Below are 16,852 nucleotides of genomic sequence, written 5' to 3'. Positions count from 1 at the left end.
AGAGCACAAACAAACTGTGAGGTAGGGACCCCTAGCAATAGTACCCCTTGCTTCTGGCGTCTTCCAGCCTACCCGAGCAGACCTGGATTGCTTCCAGCTGCTTGCCACATATTTTAGAATTTAAATTACAAGTATGCCTAGATAAAGTTTTATTCTCCAGATAAAAACCTGTAGCTTGTTTCATGAGTTTTTGTTTGTATTTTTTTCCCTTATTTTTGAGAGAGAGAGAGAGAGTGAGCATGGAAGGGGCAGAGAGAGGGGGAGAGAAAAAAATCCCAAGCAGTTTCCACACTGTCAGCACAGAGCCCAATGCGGGGCTTGAACCCACGAACTGTGAGATTACGACCTGAAACCAAGAGTAGGAGGCTTAATCGACTGAGCTACCCAGGCGCAACCCTGTATTTGTTTTAAAGTTTAAGGGGCAGGGCCAGCAAATGAGGCCTTGTCATCCCAGGTTATAGTTGATAGTTCTGTTCAAGTTACGCTTCCTCAGTCCTCTCAAAGTGTGGCACAGAATCAAAAAATTTGGGAAACGCTGAGTTTCAGGTTTTCAAACTTTTTTTTTTTTTTTTTTTTAATGGTGGGGAGAGGGGCAGAGGGAGAGAGAATCTTAAGCAGGCTCCACACCCAGCATGGAGTCTGTCCGAGGTCTCCATCCCACGACCCTGGGATCACGACCTGAGCCGAAATCAGGAGTCAGGGATGTTCAACCCCCTGAGCCACCCAGGCGCCCCTCAAACTTCCATTTTCAGTTGGTGATCCAATTTCTCCTAGACTGGAATGTCACATGACCACTGAAGTTTGGGAGTGAGCTGAGGGTTAATTTGAGTAGTTGCCTGTTCCTGACACTGCCTACCCCCCCCAGATACCTTTCTCCACATGTAGCCCCTTCTCCCCCCAACCCAGCACACCCACTAATCTTTCACCCTGGGGGTTTCTCTAGAATTTATCCGACTTATAAAATGTAACTTTATGCTTGAAACAAGTGGAAACTGGGATACGGAAAGGTTAAGTAACTTGCCCAAGGTCACACAACTTGTAAGGAACGGAGGTGGGGATTCGATGGAGGTGACTCTGGAGCCTGATGATTATTTGAAGAGTGCAGTGTAGCCATGCTCAGAAATTGTGGCCGTTTGGAAAGGCTGCCTTTGACATCTCTGGGTGTGTGTGTGTTTGTTTTCTCAGCTCCAAGGAACAACATGTTACAGGAACACATGTCCTTCCTTGCTGGGCCAGCCCCCTCCGGGTGGGGCCTGAACGGCAATGCCTGCCTCAGTGTATTACCTTATTTGGTTCTCAGACCCACAAAGAGGCCTGGAAAAGGATCCAGGCCTGAGTAAAAGGATTGCTTGTGCAACTCGGGGATGAGAAATCTTTATTTCACTGACCGCGGTTGGTGCTCTGGAAATCGCACATACAGGGAAAGGAGTTTGCTGAGAAGAAAGTACGAGAAGCAGCTGAAGAGGGGCTGGTAGAGGCATCAAGATGTCACGATTTCTAGTGTGAGCTTAATCCTGTGTTTGGAAAGAGATTTGTCTTTCTTCAGCTTCCCCCATGGCTATCTTTCTTTTTTCCCCTTCTTTTCTGAATTTCTAGGGTCTACACATCCATCTGTAATTTATAGCCAGGGAAACTCAGTCCTAGAAAGTGTAAAAAAAATTAGGTAGCGCATCCCATAGCTGTCATAAGTTAGCATATGGCTTACAGGTAGCACTTAACAGCCTTTTTAAAAATTTATTTTGGGGCGCCTGGGTGGCTCAGTCGGTTGGGCGTCCGACTTCGGCTCAGGTCACGATCTCGCGGTCCGTGAGTTCGAGCCCCGCGTCGGGCTCTGGGCTGATGGCTCAGAGCCTGGAGCCTGCTTCCGATTCTGTATCTCCCTCTCTCTCTGCCCCTCCCCCGTTCATGCTCTGTCTCTCTCTGTCTCAAAAATGAATAAACATTAAAAAAAATTTTTTTAATAAAATTTATTTTTATTAATATGGCTTTTTGTTTTAAGTTTATTTATTTATTTTGAGAGCGAGAGAGAGAAAGCATGAGTGGGGGAAGGGCAGAGAGGAAGGAGAGAGTGAGAATCCCAAGGTTCCACACTGTCAGTGTAGAGCCCCATGGGGGGGCCAGGTGCCCCTCTCCCTCCCAATGCTCTTATTTATTCCATGAAATTCTCTGAGGGAGATGTTCTCATTATCTCCCTTTTATGGATGAAAAAACTGAGGCACAAAAAGTTAAGTCACTTACCCAGCGTCCCAGAGCTCAGAATTACCAGAGCCAGGTTTGATCCCTGTAGTCAGGATACTAACCACAGGCCCACACTCTCCTGAGCGCTGCCCCCCACACCACAAGTATCTGGAATCCTAGTCTACTTAACCCTTCACATATTGGTTCCTTTTCTCTTGCATCTCGGTCCTCTCCCTCCCAGTTTTTTATTTCATTTCATTTCACTTCATATCATTATATTTTATTTCATTTCATTTATTTTTAAAATTTTTTAATGTTTTATTTATTTTTGAGACAGAGAGAGACAGAGTGTGAGCAGGGGAGGGGCAGAGAGAGAGCGAGACACAGAATCCGAAGCAGGCTCCAGGCTCTGAGCTGTCAGCACAGAGCCTGACGCGGGGCTCGAACTCACAAACAGCGAGATCATGACCTGAGCCAAAGTGGGACGCTCAACTGACTGAGCCACCCAGGCGCCCCTATTTATTTATTTTTTTACTTATGTAAGTAATCTCTTCACCCAGCTTGGGGCTTGAAGTCACAACCCCAAGTTCAAGAGCCGCATGCTCTACCGACTGAGCCAGCCAGGTGTCCCTCTCCCTCCCCATTTTGGAAGTTCCCAACTCTGTGGCTCTTCATTCTCAGTGCCCTTCAGGGTGCTTCTTCCTCTACTGCCTGCTAATGCAGGGAGCCTTCATGGTTTCCTCCTGGTCTCCGTGGGGCATTCTGATTGAATGGGGGGGCCACCAAACGTGGAGTGTCCCAGTTGGGTATGGGCTGGCGGCATATGCAGTGAAAGAATTCACCCAAGGCAGAACGAGAGAGATAGAAGTTTATTGACTGCACTGCAAGGGAGCCATGGGCAGGACAGAAACTGTGATGAGGGGCTACACTTCTAGGGCAGAGTGAGGGAGTGTGGGGATGTATGGAATTTTCCCCTTTTTGGTAATCTAAGGGACTGCGCCTGGTTGTAGTTGGTCAGTTAGGGCCTATGGCTGTTTCACGGTGGGTCACCTAAAGAGCCTGTGTGCATTCAGCCCACTGGTCACTGTGGGTCTTTTGACCTTACTCAGGTTTCCATTGAGCAAATTTGTTGACTAAAAGTGGCCTCTACAGTCTCCTCCTGGCTCCCTGTATGTCTCTCTCCATAAGGAGCTTGGCTACTTTCAGGACCTAAGTTCCTTGCTTTCTCTTTGGTGGGGTGCTTCGTCCTTCATGCTTAAAACATATATCCAGGGGCACCTGGCCAGCTTAGTTGGTGGAGCACGTGACTCTTGATCTCGCGGTCTTGGGTTGGAGCCCCACGTTGGGCGTAGAGTTTACTTAAAAATAAAATAAAATTTAAAGAACGCAAACATCCAAATATGACACATGCCCTTCGGTTCCCAACGTTCTTCAGACCCCCAGTTCACTCTGTCCTATGCCCCACATTTGGGTCTCACTGCTTCCAGGCTACTCTTGACTGACCATGAGCCTCATGGCCTTCATACCTGGCCCTGCCTACTTCCTAGTCATCTTGTCTTTCCTTTCCAGAAACAAGCTGCATACCTCTGTATTTGGTCCCCTTTGCCAAGAATCCCTGGGGTTTTCAAACTTTTGATCCCAACAGTAACAAGTACATGTGACCACACAAGCCACCGACTACCCACAAGTACATGAGCCAAGGGTGGGCAGCGTCTCGACAGTGTTTGACAACACCGTGTTCATGTTCAACTTAGAATATAGGTGCCAGGTCATACCAGTTAGAATTCCGGTCCAGTCTGTGTCCACACCCAGGGGAGTTATTCAAAATATTTAACCCTGGTTCAGCCTGGACCCTAGCTACTAATGAAAACAGTCATGAGAGGGTGGTGAGAGGAGAGATTGGGGTTCAAGCTGGGCAGGAGGCAGGCACTGGGGTACGGATGGGCGTTCTCAGAGTAGCAGCTATTTAGCAACAAACACAGAAGTATTTGAATATTTTAACAGCTGTTACCTCTGTTCCAGAGCCTTCCAGCTGAAAAACCAGCCCTGTCTACCTACTCCTTAGCTTCCGTGTCCCTTACTGACTCTGCCATCTAAACCTGCTTTCAGATTCCTGGCTTTTCCGCTTCTTGGTACTTTCTGCCCCATCCTGGCTTGGAAATTAGCCCAGTAGGTCACCCCTAATTAATTCTAATTTCTGAGAGAAAACAGTCAGCTCAGAGAGAAGTCAATGAAGGGGGCTTTAATGGCAAAAGAATGCATTCCAGGCCTGTCGGGCCACAGAGTTTGGCTTCTGCGCCACACCGCAGGTGCTGGAAGGGGCAGCACAACAGACTGAGACACTTGGTAATGGTCCTGCTGCAAATGAGGGAGTTAACAGCTGGGAGGTGAAACGGTTCTCCATAGAGTATGACCACGTTGCTAGGAAGCAGGCGCCCAGCCCGGGCATACCGTGACAAGCCTTCAGAGTTCCTTGGCAACCGAGACGTTTAATTAAATCTAGAAGCAAACTCCTATCAGGATTCTTGGCTGTTGACTGAGACTGGGACCTTGAGCAACTTTTCAGTATCAAGCTCTTTTGAGTCTCACTATCATGTTTCATATTGCAAAATGGGAAAGGGAGAATGGCCTGCCTGAATCAAAATGGGGTGTAAGGATTAAAACAACTCTTTGTTTTGAAAATGGGCAACTGAAGGGAGAGAATTAAACATTTAAGTTCTGTTCTAGTGGGAACTATATTTAGGGTAACTACGTAACCTCAGTTGATGAGCGAAAGCTCTATTTTACTAAGAACGCCAGCTAATCAATGTAGAGGTGATGTTAGAAGTATAAAATCAGGGGCGCCTGGGGGACTCGGTTGGTTGAACGTCCGACTCTTGATTTCGGCTCAGGTCATGATCTAATGGTCCCTGGGCTCAAGCCCCGCATCAGGCTCTGTGCTGGCAGCGAGGAGCCTGCTTGGGATTCTCTCTCTCCCTCTCTCTCTCTGCCCCTCACTCACTCAAGATCTCCCTCCCTCTCTCGCTGTCTCTCAAAATAAATAAAAAAGCATTAACAAATTATTTAAAATAAAAGAAATATAAGGGGCGTCTGGGTGGCTCAGTCACTTGAGTGTCTGACTTCGGCTCAGGTCATGATCTCATGGTTTGTGGGTTCGAACCCCACATCGGACTCTGTGTTGACATCTCTGAGCCTGTAGCTCGCTTTAGATTCTGTCACCCTCTCTCTGCCCCTCTCCCGCTCACACTCCATCTCTCTCTTTCTCTCTTTCTCTCAAAAATAAATAAACATTAAAAAATTAAAAAATAAATAAATGTAAAATCAGCATGTTTAAAAACATTTTTTAATTTATTTTATTTTATTTTTGTTTTGTTTTAAATGTTTATTTATTTTTGAGACAGAGAGAGAGAGACAGAGCATGAACGGGGGAAGGTCAGAGAGAGAGGGAGACACAGAATCCGAAGCAGGCTCCAGGCTCCAAGCTGTCAGCACAGAGCCCGACGCGGGGCTCGAACTCACAAACCGCGAGATCATGACCTGAGCCGAAGTCGGACGCTTAACCGACTGAGCCACCCAGGCGCCCCTAAAAACATTTTTTTAATGTTTACTTATTTTTGAGAGAGTGAGAGACAGAGCATGGGCAGGGGAGGGGCAGAGAGAGAGACACAGAATCTGAAGCAGGCTTTAGGCTCTGAACCATCAGCACAGAGCCCGGCACCAGGCTCAAACTCATGAATTGTGAGACCGTGACCAGAGCCGAAATCTGACACTTAACCCACTGAGCCACCCAGGCGCCCCATAAAAATCAGCATCTTGCAAGCTCTAATAAAATTGACTCAAGCAAGGATTGGCAACTGGTGTCAAAAGCATTAGGTAGTCTACCCATTACAGTGGCTAAAATTAAGAACCCTGACCATACTAAATGCTGGTGAGGATATGGCGGAATTGGAGCTCTCATGCAGTGCTGGTGGGGATGTAAAATGTACAACCACTTTGGAAAACCGTTTGGCAGTTTTTTCAAAAGTTAAATATGCATCATACAACTCAGCCATTCCACTTCTAGGTATTTACCCAAGAGAAATGGGAGCATATGTCCACACAAAGACTTATACATGGATGTTTGCATCAGATTTCTTTGGAACCACCAAAAAAACTCTTGGAAGAGACTAAGGGTATGACTCATAGATCCCCTCAGCCATCTCAATAAAAGGAAAAACTGGAGATGGGATTATCTAGGAAAGATAAGCGGAAGAATCTCTTATCTACCCCGCAGTGAATCCCCATGACAGGCACAGGAGACCCACAAGGCTATTGAGAAGGTTATACTCACTAGAACTGCTTGGACTGAAGGGCGCCAAGTAGATAAAATGAAAAAAGGCTGTCAGACCCCACAAAGTCTACGGACAGGAAGCAGGCTGATAAAACTCCTCAGCTGTGAACACATATACCTTTCCTGAAAAAGGAAGGATGACAGGATGAAGCCTCAAACCCAGAGAACAGAGCTGAGAGCCAAAGGATTATTCCCAAGCCTTGAAACCTGATGGAGTTTACCTGACTGAATTTTGGAATACTTGGGACCAGACATTTCCTTTTTTCATTCTAGAATAGGAATGTCTATAACTGTTATTCTACGCCAGTCCCACCATTGTCTTTTGGGAGCAGAAAACTTTCTAGTTTCACAGGTCCCACAGATGGAGAGGAACTTTGCCCCAGGATGGTCTATATCCAGAGTCTCACTCATATCTAATTTAGGTGATTTCAATGATGAGATTTTAGGCTTTGAGTTCATGCTCTATTATGTTCAGATTTGGGGGATCTTGGAATGGGTGAATATATTTAGCATAAGAGATAGACTTAAATCTTTGGGGATCACAGAGCAGATTGTGGTAGGCAGAATAATGGTTCCCCAAACATGTCTGCATCCTAATCCCTAAAACCTATGAATGTGTATGTTATATGGCAAAATGGAGTTCAGGTAGGATATGGAATTAAATTTAATCAGATGACCTTAAAATATATTATCCTGGATTATCTGGGTAGGCCCTATATAATCAAGAAGGTTCTTAAAAGCGGAAGGGGGGGGCGCCTGGGTGGTGCAGTCGGTTAAGCGTCCGACTTCAGCCAGGTCACGATCTCGCGGTCCGGGAGTTCGAGCCCCGCGTCCGGCTCTGGGCTGATGGCTCGGAGCCTGGAGCCTGTTTCCGATTCTGTGTCTCCCTCTCTCTCTGCCCCTCCCCCGTTCATGCTCTGTCTCTCTCTGTCCCAAAAATAAATAAACGTTGAAAAAAAAATTAAAAAAAAAAAAAGCGGAAGGGGGGACACGTGAGTGGCTCAGTTGGTTAAGCATCCGACTCTTGGTTTTGGCTCAGATTGTGATCTTGGGGGTTTGTGGGTTTGAGCCTGCATCAGGCTCCGCGATGACAGCATGGAGCCTGCTTGGGATTCTCTCTCTTTCTCTCTCTCTCTGACCCTCCCTCGTTCGTTCTCTCTGTCTCTCTCTATCAAAATAAAATAAATAAAAACTTTTTTTAAAAAAAAATGGAAGAGAGGGTGCCTGGCTGGCTCAGTTGATGGGGTGTACAACTCTTGATCTCAGAGTTGTGAGTTTGAGCCCTGCGTTGGGTGTAGAGATTACTTAAAAATAAAATCTTTACATGGGGCGCCTGGGTGGCTCAGTCGGTTAAGCGTCCAACTTCAGCTCAGGTCACGATCTCACGGTCCGGGAGTTCGAGCCCCGCGTCGGGCTCTGGGCTGATGGCTCGGAGCCTGGAGCCTGTTTCCGATTCTGTGTCTCCCTCTCTCTCTCTGCCCCTTCCCCATTCATGCTCTGTCTCTCTCTGTCTCAAAAATAAATAAAAACATTAAAAAAATAAAAATAAAAAAAATAAAATCTTTACAAAAAAATAGAAGTGGAGAGAAAGAGAGGAGTATGAACAATGGTCAAAGAGATGAAATGTTGCTGGCTTTTCAGGTGGACCAAGGGGACCACCTGCCAAAGCAGTGGGCAACTTTTAGGAGCTGGAAAAGGCAGGGAAATGGATTCTCCCCTCAAGCGCGTACAAAGGAATGTAGTCCTGCTGAGATCTTGACTTAAACCCAGTGAGACCCATGTTGAACTTCTAACCTACAGAACTGTAAGATAATAAATTTTCTGGGGGCGCCTGGGTGGCGCAGTCGGTTAAGCGACCGACTTCAGCCAGGTCACGATCTCGCGGTCCGTGAGTTCGAGCCCCGCGTCAGGCTCTGGGCTGATGGCTCGGAGCCTGGAGCCTGTTTCCGATTCTGTGTCTCCCTCTCTCTCTGCCCCTCCCCCGTTCATGCTCTGTCTCTCTCTGTCCCAAAAATAAATAAAAAATGTTGAAAAAAAAAGATAATAAATTTTCTGTTGTTTTACCCTACTTCGTGCTAATTTGTCACAGCAGCAATAGAAAATCAACACAGGGGGCACCTGGGTGGCTCAGTCGGTTGAGCGTCCGACTTTGGCTCGGGTCGTGATCTCGTGGTCTGTGAGTTTGAGCCCCACGTCGGGCTCTGTGCTGACAGCTCAGAGCCTGGAGCCTGCTTCGGACTCTGTGTTTCCCTCTCTCTCTGCCCCTCCCCCGCTCATGCTCTGTGTGTGTCTCTCTCTCTCTCTGTCAAAAATAAATAAACATTAAAAAAAAATCAACACAGTACTCTTTAAAAATGTGCCATTTATTGCTTGCTATACCTAAGTAATTCAGTGAATGGTTGACAGAGAACTGGATGCACAAATAGTCTCAGTTAATACCATATTGGTTCATTTTTAGTGTCAAATTGGAGGAGTAGATGTAATTATATTGTGGGAGAATCAGGCTATCATTCCCCTTAAGACTGGTGAATTTCAGCATCAGTAATGGGTCTAGACATTAGGTGTCTTCTGATGATGTAATATGAATACATAACACTACTAAAACTATAGTCTAGCCAAAATGTCTAAATTAAGTCTGTCACACATTTATTTATTTATTTATTTATTTATTTATTTATTTATGTCACACCTTTAGATACAACTTTTATTTTTTATTTATTTATTAAAAAAATTTTTTTAACGTTTATTTATTTTTGAGACAGAGAGAGACAGAGCATGAACAGGAGAGGGGCAGAGAGAGGGAGACACAGAATCCGAAACAGGCTCCAGGCTCTGAGCTGTCAGCACAGAGCCCGACGCGGGGCTCGAACTCACAGACTGTGAGATCATGACCTGAGCCGAAGTCGGATGCTCAACCAACTGAGTCACCCAGGCGCCCCTAGATACAACTTTTAATTTACAGTAAATGCAAAGTGCAAGATAAACACTGGGGCAAAGAAGTAAACAGAGAAATCAGAAACTGAAACATTCTGCAGGACACTTGGCCTGGGCTCTCTGAAAGTCAATGTCATGACAAAAGGATCAGAAGACACTAGGTGTCATAACCAGATCAAGGAATATACCAACACTGCTTTCAGCAAACTTGCTAAGAAGGATATTTGGGGGGAAATTTGAATTTTTTTTTAATGTTTATTTATTTTTGAGACAGACAGAGACAGAGCATGAGCAGGGAAGGGGCAAAGAGAGAGTGAGACACAGAATCTGAAGGAGGCTCCAGGCTCCGAGCTGTCAGCACAGAGCCCGACGCGGGGCTCGAACTCACGGACCGCGAGATCGTGACCTGAGCCGAAGTCAGCCGCTCAACCGACTGAGCCACCCAGGTGCCCCGGAAATTTGAATATAGTTTGGATATCAAATAAAACGAAAGTCTACAGGAGTGAAGAGAAAGAGATTGTTGACTGAAAAAAAGGTTCACAAAATAATATGTAGGATAGAATTTTACTGAATTAAAAACTATGTATATAAAAAAAGATACAAATTGATGTTAACTAAGATCTTAACAGCGGTAATCTCTGGTAATGGGATGATGCTATTATGTTTTTGCTTAGTTGGATTTTCTAGCTTTCTACCCTTACCCTGGACATGCATGATTTTATAATAATAAAACATTATTTTTAAAGGAACATTAGGATTACATGAGACATATAATTTTTTCTAAGATTTTTATTTAAATTTTTAAAAAATATTTGTTTTTGAGAGGGAAAGACAGAGTGGGAGTAAGAGAGGAATAGAGAGAGAAGGAGGCACAGGATCTGAAGCAGGCTTTAGGCTCTGAGCTGTCAGCACAGAACCAAACGTGGGGCTCGAACTCATGAACTGTGAGATTATGGCCTGAGCCGAAGTCAGACCCTTAACCGACTGAGCCACCCAGGGGCCCCACAGATTTTTATTTTTTATCCATTCTTGTGACATTTCCCTTTGTAGGGGGCAGGAGCTTAGAAAGATGAGCTTTTCAAATGATTCCATCCAAAATATACATTTGAAGCAAACAATATCAAAACAACCAGTGGGCAGGTGTAAAACATTCCATTAATACTGTTTTGTCTACCTAACAGTAAACATTGGTTCTGTCCCAACCCACAAAATTGATTTTGTGGTCTCCAGAGCAACTTGTTTTAAAGGACACAAGTAATACAAATAAAACATCTGGACTACATTAAGCACACCTATGATTACTTTCGTAGGTCTACCACCATGGTAATAACTAACATTTACCGTGTGCTCACAAGGTGCCCGGTATGCTTCTAATGGCTTTGGTTGTATTCATTCACAGGTTTTCAAAACTTTTGGAAGGTGACTCACAGCAACATTTTACAGAGTAATACAGCACACTCATACATATATACATAGTTTCATACTATATACAACGGAAACGAAACTTTCAGAAAACAATTATGGGGGTGGTGCTGGGTGGCTCAGTCAATTGAGCATACGACTTTGGCTCAGGTCATGATCTCACGATTCATGGGTTCAAACCCCACGTTGGGCTTTGCACTGATAGCCTGCAGTCCGCTTCAGAGCCTCCACCTCCCTTTCTCTCTCTGCCCCTCCCCTGCTCGTGCTTGCGCTCTCTTTCAAAAATAAATAAACATGAAAAAAAAAAAAAAAAGACCAATCACTTACCCTATGTGCAATGCAATGTGATATCTTCTATTTAAAAAAACAAAAATGCTGGGGGCTACTGGGTGGCTCAGTCGGTTGAGCGTCCGACTTCAGCTCAGGTCATGATCTCACTATCGTGAGTTCAAGACCCTCATCGGGCTCTGTGCTGACAGCTCGGAGTCTGGAGGCTGCTTCGATTCTGTGTCTCCCTCTCTCTGCTCCTCCCCTGCCCAAGCTTTGCCTCTCTCTCTCAAAAATAAACAAAAAAAATTTTTTTAAATGCTGGTTAACTCATTAAATTGATTTCATGATTCACTAATGGTTCTTGACCTACAGTTTGAAAAACCGTTTTAACTCGTTTAATACACACAGACATGCATAAATTCCTATGCAGTAGGAACCATTATTGTACCTATTTTTCAGAAGAGGAAACTCTGGCACAGAGAGGTTAAGTAACTTGCCTAACCACACAGCTAAAGATGAAGTGGGAGAACCAGAATTCTAACCCAGGGAGTCAGCGCCAAAGCCTGTCCTTTGAACCACTCTCTCATATGCCTCTCATCCCACCAGCCACATGGTGACAGATGAGTCTTGGCTGATATGTGTTTCTGATTCCACAAACAAGTGACTCACATAGTATTTGAACAGGGTATTGGCATATTTGACATTATGCAGATTTAGGGAGCATAATTTCTGACTTTTGCATTTCATGATGAACAATAGTTCTGTGTGAAGAGCATAGGCTTCAAAGTCAGATAATTCTGGGCTCCACATCAGGAACAGATCCAGATTTGGTAAGGACTGAATTCTATACAATATTGAAAGCTCCTCTTAAGGAGAAGACTAAAGCTTATGCATGCAATATTAGGTGCAGGTCCTTGAAAGAGTTCCATGTAAGACAGGGTACCTTGAATTTCCTTAGTTTCATTAGCTTCCCATTTAATTTGCCTCTGTCTGCCCTTTATTAGCCTTTTATTTCTGACACTCAGTTTTCAAATCTCTGAGATAGGATTAACAATACTTGTTTCTGGGGCACCTGGGTGGCTCAGTTGGTTGGGTGTCTGACTCTTGATTTTGGCTCAGGTCATGATCTCAAAGTGTGTGGGATCGAACCTCAAGTCAGGCTCCATACTGAGCCTGCTTGGGATTCTCTCTCTCCCTCTCTCTCTGCCCCTGCCCCACTCATGCTCTCTCTCTCTCTCTCTCTCTCTCTCTCTCTCAAAATAAATAAATAAACGCTAAAAAAAAAAACACCCCACAATTCTTATGGATGCCAGAAAGTGAGCTCGAGGGCCCAGCACGATGTTTATTGAGTAGGTATGCAATAACTGATTGCTAATAGTAATAATACAATAATAATGATGATGATGAAAAAAACAGAATTCTTCAATTAGAAGCCAGTTTTTGAGCAGGCTTTTGAAATTAAAAACATGATATGGAGAAAATTATGTTGTCAGTTCATTTAAGCCTCAGCTCTGCAACTCAGCTCTCCCCAGAGTCCAATTATTTCAGTTTTCTCCAATGCTCTCTCTCCAAAGAGAAGCCTAAGTGAGCATAAAAACAGTTTCCAAAAACAAAGGCAGATAGAGAGAGTATCATGGGAGAAAGTCATCTGCAGGGGCCCCCAAAGGCCAGATTTCCATTGCGCGGATGTCAACAAGAAGAAAAGATATCAATCAGCCAAAGAGAGCCAGATCTCAAGGTGCATTTTGGTGTTGAGAGAGAGGCAGCTGGACAGACCCCATCCTGGTCTGTGTCAAGTTTTAGCCACCTACAGGCAAACATTTGGTGCTTTGTTGTTCTGTTGTGTCCTGAAGGATTATCACAAAGCAAGAGGCCTCTGGAGTTGGCTTCCTGCCCCTTGAGAACCAGCAGTATTTGAAGAAAAGCATGAGGTCACTTTGCCTTTGACTTGCATCTTAAATCCTCCTCCCAGGGTTTGAGATTCTAAAAAAAAAAAAAAAAAAAAAAAGAGTGTGTGTTAATACAGAGTTACTTGAAAATATAATGGGAGTCTTTCTCAAACGTGTGGCTTCTCCTGGTTATCTGTGGGTTTTTTTGTTTGGGGTGATCATGCTGTTTCATTTAGGTCATACACAATAAATGGGGACATGTGGGAAGACCAAGGTCAGAATGGTAGGAGGTATTTAGATTAATTAGGTAATTAAGGGGAGATATGTGGGTGATCATTAACTTTCTTGCTAGCTACATTTGGGCACAAGCACATGTTTCATTTTCCCTAATATTTATAAATGACTCATACCCTCTGCAATTCAACAATCACAAAATCTTCACATTTTGCTCCAGAAATTTCTCTGTGTAACGCTGAAGATCAAACAACCCTTCTTTTTCTAACTCTCTGGAAAAATGATTTTTTTCCCCCTTCTGCCATATCTGTTTATCTACTAAAGATATCAGGAAGTTCTGGATTCATCTATTATCTCCAAATCCATATTTCCCAGATTCTCAATATCCCTACTATTGTGTCAGGAGGCTACTTTGGAATATCAACTGATGGCTTTTGTCCCCAGGATTTTGTCCCCTGCATGACCTTTTCCCCCATTGGGTGAACTAAATCTTTGTGGTCTCAATTCAGGCAAGGGTGGGCCCAGCTAAAAGAGGAGTCTTTTCGTGACTTTGCAGCCAGGACCCTGAGGGAAACAGAAAAGACTCAGGTGAAGAGACAACACCCAAGGTTTGGAAGAATCTACTTGACCTCTACATGAGATCAGGGTCCCCTGACTGAGGAGATGGTGAGTGGAGAATTCAGAAGCTTGTGTACTCCAGGCCCTGTTTTGTGTTCCGTACAACTGGGCCAGGCCTTCTGGGGTAGGGGTTAGGAACAAGGATGAGGGGAGGGAGCTTCTATAATTGTTTTGGTGGCTTCAGTGGTTGTCGTTAGGCGAAATTTCATACAAGGAGGTCGTGTGGCCACCATCAGGCCACTTGGGGACTGATGCTTCAATCATTTCCAATGGTTGCTTTGGACAAGGTCTGGAAAAACATAGGGGAAAAAATTAAATGTGTGAGGACAATGAAGGAAAGTATTCAGATCCTTTCAAACTAGCATTCATGAGGACTGTGAGCTGTTGGTACTTTTCACCCGGGCAGCACATTAGGTGATATACAGGAGCAAAGAGCCACCCTCCCCTGTGCCTTGCCACCACAGCAGTCCCTGGAAATTAGATACAACTCAGAGGGAAAATCTGGGGGGTGCAGAATGAGCCTAACACATCTAATTGCAATCTGTGATAATTGCTCCTCAGGCAAAACCGGGAACTGTGCAGACAGGTCTGGGGGAACGGGGAAGGTTGCCTTGTGCGGAGACCTGAAGGGTGAGTTAGAGAAAACTAGGTGTTGGTGAAGGTAGAAAGCAAACATGGTCCCGGGGCTGGCATTTACCACGTGAGCCACCTCAAACCGTTTATGAAATGTTGTCATAAGGAAAAGAACAATGGAACTAGGAGAAGGGACAGGCCGATACTGGTGAATGCTGCAGGGAGGTCCAGCAACGTGAAGACCATTGGATTTAAAGAATACAGAAGACACTGGTGTTGGCTTTGTCAAGGCTGGTCTCAGCAGACTGCGGGATGAAAGCAGAATTGCATTGGGAGACATGTGAGAGGTATAGAAATCAAGATGGTAAACAGAGACACCTCATGAAATGTGGCTGGGAAGGGAATGGTAAAGCGTAGTAGGTAGGAGTCCGATATGGGGTCAAAGGAAGAGGCTTTTAAAGCTTTTTTTTTTTTTTTTTTTAATTTTTAAATTTTTTTAGTTTATTTTGAGAAAGAACACGAGAGGGGGAGGGGCAGAAAGAGAAGGAGAGAGAATACCAGCGCAAGGCCTGATGTGCGGCTCGGACTCAGGAACCCTATGACCTGAGCCTAAACCAAGTCAGCGGCTTAACTGAGCCTACTGAGTCACCCAGGCGCCCCAAAGAGGCTTTTTTTTTTTTAATTTTTTTTTCAACGTTTATTTATTTTTGGGACAGAGAGAGACAGAGCATGAACGGGGGAGGGGCAGAGAGAGAGGGAGACACAGAATCGGAAACAGGCTCCAGGCTCTGAGCCATCAGCCCAGAGCCTGACACGGGGCTCGAACTCACGGACCGCGAGATTGTGACCTGGCTGAAGTCGGTCGCTTAACCGACTGCGCCACCCAGGCGCCCCCCAAAGAGGCTTTTAAGTCGGAGGTTCTTTGAACATGCATTAACATTGCTAGGAAGCAGCAAGAGTGGGTAAAGGAGAGCGGATAGGGAGGGTGGACACCCAGTTGCAAAGGACCCCTGAGGGACTAGAAGTGACACAAACCGAAGCCCATGTAGGAACTCGGCCTAACCAGGAGGAGAAAAGCCTGAGAGTGCAGATGTCTGCAGATTTGGTGGCAGAAGGCGAGGGAACTGATGGTCTCTGGGAAGCGGGAAGTGATAGAATCTGCTAATTGGGGTGTGTTGGTGGGTGGGGAGGTTGGTAAAATCAAAGAATTGAAGAAGGTGAAAAAGATTTGAAATAGCTAGTAGCGCAGGTACAAATTCCAGACGCACACAAAACCCCCTTCTATTTCAGTGTTTTTATTCCGATTTCGAGTCCTCACTCCTCTAGGTGGCAGACGCTTCATCTGGGTCGGTTCCAGAAGAGCCGATGGAGAGGCAGTCTGATTCATGGGTGTGGGGCTCAGAGGAGGGCTGTGGGCTGAAAACACCAATCTGGGGGCCGTCAGAACACAGTTTGCCCAGGAGTCACTGACGTGGCTCAGGGGGAGAGAGGAGGACACAGAGCTAAGCTTGGAAACGCTCCAACATCTAAAGGTCCGGAAGAGGAAGAAGCAGCCGAGGAGATGCAGAGACAGGAAGAAAAGCCCGAGAATGTCATATCACAGAACTAAGGCAAGTGAATATTTTAAGCAAGTGAAATAAGAGGTCGACTAAGATTAGGATTGTAAAATATCTGTGGGAGTCAGATCTTCTTTCTTTGGGTTGGGGGAACAACGACAACAAAACAGTGAGAAGACATAATAGTACTCATAATGACTACTTTTGATCAAGTTCCCAGTGCCTGATTATATTATTCAACCAGCTAATCCATCAATCACGTTCACGAGAACACACCATGTGCCAAACTCTGCTATGGACAGTGTTTCCTCCCAAGGGGCTCATCAGGGCCCCTCAATCATTCCAATGATCACACAATAAAACACGACAATATTTCTACATCCCCTGTGGTGAATGGTGGATGAGGCTCCCGAGGCTGCCTGGGCCCCTTTGGCTACACTGAGGGCCGGGAGATGAGGTATCCCCTGCCTCTGGTCAAGGTTTTTCCTATTCTTTTAATAAGTATGATGGTAGAGGAGCTTTATTGTTGTGAGGGCAGAGCTGGGAACCACCCAGAGGAAGAGCTGCCCGTGGTCATTAGGGGGGTAGTCAGAGCTTCGGAGAATGAGGGAGGTTTCAAAAGTTAGGTGCTTAAAAAAAAAAAAAAAAGCTACATTAGATTGTTCAGCTTTCGGTAATGAGAAAGGAGTAGGGAGAGAGAGAGAGTGGGAGAGACAGGGAGAAAAACTTATTCTAAAAATTAGACAGAGGCAAAAACTTATTCTAAAAATTCGGAAGAGGGCACCTGGGTGGCTCAGTAGGTTGAGTGTCTGACTCTTGAATTCGGTTCAGGTGATGATCTCGGGGTT

Source organism: Felis catus, chromosome B2 (genome assembly GCF_018350175.1).
Source record: "Felis catus isolate Fca126 chromosome B2, F.catus_Fca126_mat1.0, whole genome shotgun sequence".
In the NCBI taxonomy this organism is placed as follows: Eukaryota; Metazoa; Chordata; class Mammalia; order Carnivora; family Felidae; genus Felis; species Felis catus.
This window is presented reverse-complemented; position numbering follows the sequence as displayed.